Below are 9,180 nucleotides of genomic sequence, written 5' to 3' on the forward strand. Positions count from 1 at the left end.
AATTTCTGGAAATACACCAGGACTTTCTCAAATCTCCAGGTTCCAGAAATGCAAATAGTGCACAACAGTAACCATCCAGAAAATGTTATTCAAATCAAGGCCTTCAGCCTGGTGCTCACAGACATTGATATGAAAGAATGATCTCATGGCATCTTCAAAAAAGAAATGTTCTTTTTTAAGTCAAGGGTTGAAAGCAATATTTGGGAAGCTTGTTTACAACAGTACTATGAGGTGTGACCCTAGTACAAAATAAATATTTTAAAGTACAGCTTCACTTAAAGAAGCAGATGAAATAAGTAAAACTATATGGAGTGCAAAGATTGAAATACCTTGAAATGTAATAAATGGTTGACTGAAAAACTAGACTCAGCAGCAGTGTGGGAATCACGGCTGAGGAGCAGGCAGTGGCCTACAGCAGCAGGAGTCTCTGGCAGCTCTGCCTCCCGGCCCCGACCACAGAAGCAAGGAGACCCCGAGCTTCAAACTGCTTCCACAGGGGATGGGGTCAGAATCTGCCATCCACGCAACACGAGAGTGGAAGTCATGGGGTCACCACAGTCACTGGGAAGCTCCCCTTCCTGAGGACCGCCCAGCTGTTCCTGGAAGCGCAGAGTGAGACCCCAGGGGACAGCACATACCCTGCTATGTGCTTTCCCTGCGTGCTGAGTGCTCACAGCCACTGCTGCAGGTGCTGTCAGGCCGTGTATCCTTCCGGACTCTGCAGCTTCCGCCACGCAGTGAGGGCGTCCTCCGGGTGCCTGTTCCCCTTCCTCCCCTGCTGCCCAGCTGCCCAGGCTTCTACATTCTGTTCTGTTCACAGCGCTAGGATTGAACCCTGGACCTTGTGTGCTTGAGAGGCATGGCCAGTTCTGCTGAGCCATTGCAAACCCAAAGTCTGGGGCTTTAGGCTGCACATTTCAGGACAGTGCTACTAGCTGGGGGTCTTGAGAAAATGACTTAACTTGCATGTGTCCGTTTCTTTGCTCTGTGTAAAACTGTGACAACAGCACTACGCTGGCAGAGCCGCAACAGGAATAACAGTGCTTAGAACAGGCAGTGCACAGAGCATGTGATGGCTTACATTCCTAATGAACCCCTGGGGTGCAGAGTCACCCCACCCCACCCCACCCACCCTCTTCTACAGGCCCCGGGCTTCTTGACCCTCTTATGACTCCCACCAACTGTGTCCCAGAATTTTCTCCTCTCACTAGAATGGAGATGTTTGCCTGCTCACCCAGCTCCCAATTGTCCTCATAATTTAGAAGCCCATGCCAGCAGTGTGTGCACCCCAGGCGCTTTCTCCAGGACCCCTGTGTCCTTTGACAGGAACCCCCTGGGACTCAGTGTGGGTGACAGGACCTTCTGTCCCATCCCACTTGCCTCCACAGGGATACCCAAATCCAGATTCCAAAATGTCCCTAGACAGTACAAACACACTCATCTCATGAGAGCATGACAAAAGGCAAGGCTTTTTCTTTATTTTAAGGATGCCAGGAAGGGGCAGAGCTGAGCACAGTGGAGAGAAAGTTCCGCTCAGTGGGTGGAAGCCAGCAGGATGTCACCAGGCAGCCTCCCCACAGGGAGCAGTGTTGCAGCGGGGGGAAAGCCGGGAGAGGAGGTGAAGGTCCCAGGAATGGGGGCTGTGGAGGGCACCTGCGCCCTCCATTGCATAGCTGTGGCTTGGGGCTAGCGTGGGTTGCACAGAGGACAGGAAGGTGTTTGAGAATCTTCTGCAGCATGGGCCTGGGCTGGTGATGGAAGGCTCAGTCCTCCTCACTGCCAGGAGGAATGGACCTGGAGGGTCCCCTGGGTGGCACACTTCAGGGCACCACCTGCTAGGATGGCAGGGCTCAGAAGGTGGGACTGAGAAGGGCAGAGGACAGGGAGGAGACATGGACACAGCTCCCCTGCCCTTCCCCAGGCCCTTTCATCCACCTAGATCTGCACATCTGTAAGCATAATGTCACCATGCACTTCCAGGTGACTGATGGATGGCAGGTTCTTAATGCGGTGGGTGTATGCCAGCAGGTGCTGGCCGTCCACAGTCACCCTGAAGCACTGGGCTTCGCATATGATCTCCACCTGGGAAGAGAGACCTTGCTATTTACACTCCATGCAGAAAGTCGTCAGCCTTCCTGAAGACTCAGGGCCCCTCCTTGTCACCTCTATTCTCCTCCCAAATCTGCAACTGACCCACACTGAAAAAGATCTGCTTCTCCCGAATTGCCCTGTGCTCTCCTAACACAGAAATTCAGCTTATGAGGTTCTGCGCCCTCAATTCTTCCCCAAGCCTGCGTCTCTGCCCCCTGCACGAATGGAAGCCACCTCAGGACTCAGGTCATCTTCCAGGCCTTCCTCAACTCCCCTCTACACCTCCCTGGGGACCAACTGCCTCCTCAGGACACCAGGGTGAGCAGGGATGGCTTTTGCCATCTTTGACCCATGTCCTTTCTTGGACTGTGCATCAGCAGCAGCCATAGCCTCCTGGTGTGTCCTTTCCAGGTCATTCTCAAGGACGCACTCAGGGTAAGAAGAATAACGGTCACACTTCAATCACACTCAGGTGGAGGGCACTGCCTCAGTCTGTGTGTGATGTGAACGTGTAGGCAGGGAGATCAGGCCTTAGATCACACCCATGACTCCCTCAGCCTCAGTTTCCACCTCACATTGCAGCTATGGACAGGCCCTCCCTCCTCTGCACAATGGACCCTGAGCTGGGGGGCTCCCCAGAGTCCTCGATGGGTGCTGATAGGCTCCTGCCTTGCTCTTCTGGCTCCTCCCCAGCTGGACTGCAGCCCCGTGGATAGACCCTGCTCTCTCTGCTTCCTGGCTGCATTCCTGAGCATGAGTACTCCCTGCACAAAGGGATCCCAGTCAGATAGCTGACAAATGACTGCTGAGTGAATGCACAAACACACGATGAATATTTCTTGAATTCCATGTGGCACTAATGGGTATGTGACCTTTGGGAAGCTACTTGTCCTGTGGTTTTGTTTGCCTATCTATGAAGACCAGATACTACGCTTTCCTTGGAGGTCACTCCTCATAACCTGATAATAACTCACAAGTTCAGGCTGCAGCATCTTACCTTGAAGCTGTGGCCTCGGATGAAGGGCATCTTGACAGACAGGCTTTTCTCCTCTGATCCCCAGGAGCCCTTGATCTTAGAGTTTCGGACCACAGTGTTCGAACCAAATCAAGGGTTCAGATGAAAGGCGATGTTTGTGTCAGCGCACAGGTTGATATGGAACCTGGGGAGGACAATTCATGAGGTCTCTCTCTGCCCCCTACTGTTAGCCCCATCCTCTACCCCTTATTTCCAGAATCCAGAAAGCCCTGGAGGCCTGTCTTACCTCTCAGCATTGGGCAGCACAGTGCCTGACACAGTGATGACCTTGGATAGCTGCAGGCCCCCTGGGATGGAGGCTACATATGGCATCGGCTGTTGGGAGGATGGGGACAGGTCAGGCAGTGACAGCAGAGGGCAGCACAGCAGAGGGCAATGCTGTGCAGATTGTCATGGCCTTGGACATCAGCTGCTTGTTGCCATGACTGGCAGTGGTACGAATTCCCAAGGAAGCCAGAAGAACTTTACTTGGCTCCTTAAACAACAAGAGAAACAACAAGGGAAAGCCTCCCAGTTTGCCCCAAGCAAAGGGCCTTCACTGGTATTGAAGGAACCCTGGGTGGACCCTGAAGCACTCCGGGCTGACAAGGGAAGGCCATACATTTAGCTCACACTCAAGGGACTATTTGAAAGCTGAAAGGTCCTTTCAAAATTACTCTAATTTTCATGAGTATTTCTTAAATTTCAGCTTCATGGATTTGACTTTTAAATTATGCAACTCAGAGGGTCAGCAACAGCTGCCACTCACGACCCACCCCGCCATAAGAAAAGAAATCTCCAATTGCCACAAACACATCACTTATATAGAATTTGGATTTTGCTTCAGGAGCCTGTGAAAAAGACATGGAGACTTTAACGTAGGAGTGTTATGAGCACGTACAAACATGCAAGTCTCATGGGGAGAGACCCTGAAAACTGATGGAGTTGAGATGCCTCAGCCCAGAGTTTCTCCTGGTAACCTTGGTTCCCATAGCAATCTCTCTGAATCCTCCTGCTATGTCCCTGGATCCCATCACCTGCCTTTCTGAGACACCAAGGTGCAAACAAGGCACTGCAGCCCAAATGGCATCCTTTTCCCCATGCCCAAAGTCCACTGACGATATATGTGCCCTGACTGGCGTCATCCAGCCAGTTTGTGGTTGAGTCTCAGAGGCCCTCTCCAGGTGTGGTGAATTGAGTACCATTCCTGTGGACTATAGTCCTCCCAGAAGCCTGTCCTTATCCCCTATACACAAACTGCCACCTATGCAGATGCTCCTAGGCTTGTATTCCATGCACACCTGGGATGGAGCAGGCATTCAATGCAGGGTCACTAACTGGACACCAGATACCTGAATGTGGTTGTCTTCCTTAGGCCCAAGAAGCTGCCCTGAATGAGGCTGCCTTGGAAAAGAGCAAGCTGCCTTCAGCTGACCTCCTGGGCACACCCACCCTCCTCTGGCTCTTTCTCATTCCCCCAGCAGGAGTCCCTCCCACTGCTCATTTCCCAGGGACCCTCCTGACTTGCAGCCAGCTCAGGCTGAGCCAGCCCACAACTCACCGGACCAGATTGGCTTGCCTGAGCACTCATCTTTTCGAGGCTTCTGTGTCACCTGTCACCTTTCACACCAACTGAGGCATCAATGCAAAGAGCTGGACTTTTAAAGGAAACAGACAGCAGCACAAGTTGGCAGCTGCTCAAGAGGGAGGGGCCAGGAGCACAGAAGTGGATCTGGAGAGAGATAAAGGGAAGGGCCTGCCTGGGGCTGGGGTGGGGCTCAGGGCCAGGGATGTCTGCATCCCCAGGGCTGTGACCTTTTCTACTCTCACCCTCTCCACTCCAACCAGAGACCAAATCCCCTTTAGGTCATAAAATCACAAAGTGACATGTCTCCCAGTTTGTACACAGCACTGCCCTGAAGTGTGTGCTGTGCTTCCTAAGCAACCGCCCTTCCAGGGTGCATTACATGGTGCTCTGTGCAGAGGCTGTGGTCAGGAAGATGCTTCTGCCCTGGGTAGAGCACAGCGAAACTGAGGCTCAGAGAGTGAAAAGGGTACACGCCATGTGGTAAAGCCTATCACGACTACTTGAACTGCTTCAGAATAGCCACGATCTCACACAAAGAATTCCTCTTTTTCAATTTCTATCCCTCACTGGAAACCATGATTTTTAGAGAAGAGATTTCAAAAAACCTCCTTACTTTGGATTTTCATTCTGTAGGAAAGAGGGCCCGGGATCTTCTCATTCCACTCTATAACTTTTCCTTCCTTCCATTACTTTCCTTCTCCCTGAGTGCTAGGATGGAGGGAGAACCTGTGGACACTGCATTTGACATGGAGGAGATGGGAAGGAACATTAGAGAAGTTGTCTGTGACAGCCTTTAGCTCATTCTAAGGGATTTCATGAACAAGAGTAACAGAGGGTGATGCTGAAAGTGGAGGCGTGACAATTCAGCTCACCTGAGGTTAGTCATTCAGGTCTGTGGTGCATGAAACCTAGAAGGCCCCGTCACAAGTTAGGAAGGAACAGTGCAGTGTTGCTATGCCCTCGAAGTGCACGGGGAGCTGAATTAGTCCCCTTGCACCAGTGTGAGGTGTGTGGTTGGAGGGGAGGTGCAGGTCTCTCCAGAACTCTTCTATTGTGTTCATGCCCATCACAGTGGGGCAGGAGCCTCAAGGAAGAGCTCTTGCTCTCACTTTTTCCCCACTGGCCCTTCTTCCTGGCACCTTCCTCCATGGTTGATCCTTCAGGGAACCCCTGGCTAAGTGCTAACACCTGGGTGTTGGACTTCCCAGCCTCCAGAACAGGAACACATCAACTTCTATTCCTAATGATCTGCTCTGTAGCATTCTAGGGTTATTCTAATTAAGGGACTAAAGCAAGCGTCTTCTACCCAATAGAGGAACAAAGTTTCCTGCGCCATCCACATGTGTTCACCGCCTTTCTTCTTGCTCTCTGCATAAATGCACTACGATTTGCAGAGACCAGCTTCTTGTACCTTTGCCCAAGCTGAGGCCACTGAGCGCTCTCCACCCTCCACCCCCATTGTGTTCCTGGTTCAACAGGAATTTGGCTGATTTGAAGGAGCAGGGCATTCAGCTGGAATGCAAAGAGGGAAAGGAAGGAGAATCCTTTAAAATCCTCTGTGGAAGCACAGGCACCAGGGTAGGTCATAACCTGCCAGCAACTGCCAATTGCTTGGAATTTGGAAGAAAGGAATCACGCGTTGATTGATGGCAGAATGGCCAGTAACACATCTCAGAATCAGGGCTGGTGGCGCTTGCCTGCAGTCCTGTGTATCTAGTTACTGGGGCAGGAGAATTACATGGAACTACGCATTTCAGACCAGCCTGAGCAACATGATGAGCGCCTATTTGTTAAAAACAAAAAGGAAACAGAAGAAAAAATGAAAAGAATGTTCAATTTAGAAGTGCTTGTCATGTACAGTAAGTGCTGTATCTTCTCTGTCTGGCAATTCTAGTCTTTACTCTCAAGCCCAGAGAAAAGAAAACATGCACAGCTCTTCAGAGGAACTTGTCATCACACCCTAACCTTGAAACAGCCGTGAATTCACCACAGAAACTTTGGCATCTATGCCAAAGGAGTCTCGTGCAGGCTGTAGATATTCTGATCCTGGTGGGAATGGCGTCCCACGAGCTTTTACATTTGCAAAGATCATGCAGCCAGCCAGGACCTGTGTATTTCTCTTTAGATAAACAGTATCTCATTAAATTCCTGTCAGAGGAAGAGATCTCCCAGGTTCCAAGGACTCAGAAATCCACCTGAGTTCCAGAAAACCAGGAGCTCAGGTTGGCTCTGAGCCTTGGCAGGAAGTCATAGTGAGGCATCTCCCTGGGGAGTGTGGCCCCAGCAGAGCACCCAGGGGTCCTGTTCCATACCACATGGTAGGATCATCAGGCAAAGCAGGAAACCAAAGAGCTGAGACTCAGCAAGCCAGTGGGAGGTATCTTGGTGGCACAGGGGCTAGGCTGCAGAGAATTCTGATGTGGCCACAGTGGTGGTGACCACTGAGTCACATGGAGTCATGGTCCAAGCCCGGGGAAATTGCTATGATTAAAATTGACCCTCAGAATGCTCTTCCTCACAGCTGTTGTCAAAATCCCAGATACTTGCTTGGTGCTATCTGCTCTCTGCAGTTTAGACTGAAGGGCTTGCAAAATGGGATCAGTCACCGCACCACTAGGAGAATCACTACTATACAAAACAAACAGCCTGGTGCACTTTCACAGGCCTGTGACCACAGATAACCAAGATGCTAAGACACACATGTTCCCAATGTCAAGGCCAGGCTGAGCAACTTGGAGTCCTTATCTTAAAGCAACCAAATTATAGGGCTGAGGTGTATGTCAGCCATTCCGATGGAGCCCTCTCATCCAGATCCCCAACAGGCCTCACCAAACAACACGAAGCATGGTTCATAGTGACAGGATCTTTCCATAGCTCAACTACAGCAGTAATGCCAGAGTTCTGTTGAGCTGAGACCACTTGTTCTTGCACTGAAAACTGCCAGGATGTCCTGACTACCACAGGGATATGCACAAGCCTTGGGAAGCCCTACCCTGTGCCAACACAGCATTGAGAAAACCTTGCAGAAATTCGACCTGCACTCATCCTATCGGATCCTTCTTGAGCTGTGGCTTGCTCTCCTCTCCTCAGTGAGTTGCAGCCCACATTGAACCCCACACAGCAGGAGCTTTGGTGAGCCTGCCCTGCCACTCTCCTGAGAGCTTTGCTACTCCATACCCCACCCACCTACCATCACTGAAGGCTAAGAGAGAACATTAGGACTTCAAAAAATGACAAAAGGAAGGAACAAAAGGCAATCTTAGACCTCTAGCCCACCCAAAACAAGTCCAGGAGGCAAGGTCATGGAAGAAACTGGAAGGCACAAACTTGAAGTTTTTGAGATGATAGCAATGGAAGCAAAGAAACAACAGCATCAGGCTATGGAGGAAATCAGATCAAAAACAACTTTTGGAGTTGCTGCCCACTGTGTCCGGATCTCGCACACAGGCTGCGAGGGGCTACAGGCCACACATACTCTTCGAGGCCAGGCGGCTGATAGGCTGAACCCACACCAGGCATCCACGAGAAAGAGGAGTCGGACCCTCAGTGCCCCCGCCACTGCCCACACCTGGCCGGTGCATACAGTGACTGGTTTGTCACAGTGGCAGAAATTCTAGTGGAAAGGGGCAAAGAAAACTTGTCTATTCTTATTGATGGAGCTATTAGCAAAAGATGGTGGACTGCTTAGCCAACAGTGAACCAAGCACTAGACATATAGGTATAGAGGAAAACAGTTTTGGAGCAGCTGGCCAACCCTTAACTATACCTGGACTAATTCTTATTGGAAGAGTCTTGACAAAATTGTGCAGAAAGATGCCTAAAGCAAGGTAGTTTTTCTTATTTAATGATATTTTGTATATGGCAATGTTGTCATCCAGGGTTCAGCCTATCATTCCTTTGGAAAATATTACTATTGATTCCATCAAAGATGAGGACGATTTAAGGAATGGATGGCTTATTAAGACACCAACCAAATCTGCAAATGATTGGTCTATGATGCCAATGCCACTGAGAAATCAGAATGGATGAACCACATAAATAAATGTGTCACTGATTTGCTCTCCAAAAGCGGAAAGACACCCGCTAATGAGCATGCTGCTGTTTGTGTGCCTGACTCGGAAGTCACTGTGTGTATGCACTGTCAGAAAGCAAAATTCACACCTGTTAATTGTCACCATCACTGCCGCAAATGTGGCTTTGCTGTATGTGGGCCGTGTTCTGAAAAGACATTTCTTCTACCCAGCCAGTCCTCTAAGCTTGTGCGGATTTGTGACTTCGGCTATGATGTGCTTTCCACTGGAGTCATGGCAGCATGCCAGACTGGCCACTCGGACTCCTACACTCAGTCGCTGGAGTCTCATTTAAACATGTGTCTGAGGAGGAGGAGGAGGAGGAGGAGGAGGAGGAGGAGGAGGACAGGAGCGACGGAGGACTGTTTGAAAAGACTAACCAGGTGTGACTGTGAGAAGTCGGTCTGGGGGGAATG

General features: G+C 50.5%; 1 long non-coding RNA gene and 1 pseudogene across 2 annotated transcripts in view; one reads left to right on the forward strand and one right to left on the reverse strand.

The window, feature by feature from the left end:
* Positions 1-1,442: 1,442 nt before the first annotated feature.
* The window catches only part of LOC111817843, a 20,490-nt gene continuing 12,752 nt past the window's right edge, over positions 1,443-9,180 (reverse strand). The window contains exons 1-4 of one of the 2 annotated variants that reach the window (XR_002821941.1): positions 4,668-4,731; positions 3,354-3,442; positions 3,089-3,251; positions 1,443-2,082 (exon numbers count right to left, since the gene is read on the reverse strand). This is a non-coding gene — a long non-coding RNA (uncharacterized LOC111817843). Of the gene's footprint in view, positions 2,083-3,088; positions 3,252-3,353; positions 3,443-4,667; positions 4,732-9,180 lie in introns of those variants that run through there. The other variant, XR_002821942.1, reaches the window with a different exon arrangement.
* Positions 8,367-9,180, forward strand: part of LOC101580102 — a 1,096-nt pseudogene continuing 282 nt past the window's right edge.

Source organism: Octodon degus, unplaced genomic scaffold (genome assembly GCF_000260255.1).
Source record: "Octodon degus isolate 3935 unplaced genomic scaffold, OctDeg1.0 scaffold00072, whole genome shotgun sequence".
NCBI classification, from domain to species: Eukaryota; Metazoa; Chordata; class Mammalia; order Rodentia; family Octodontidae; genus Octodon; species Octodon degus.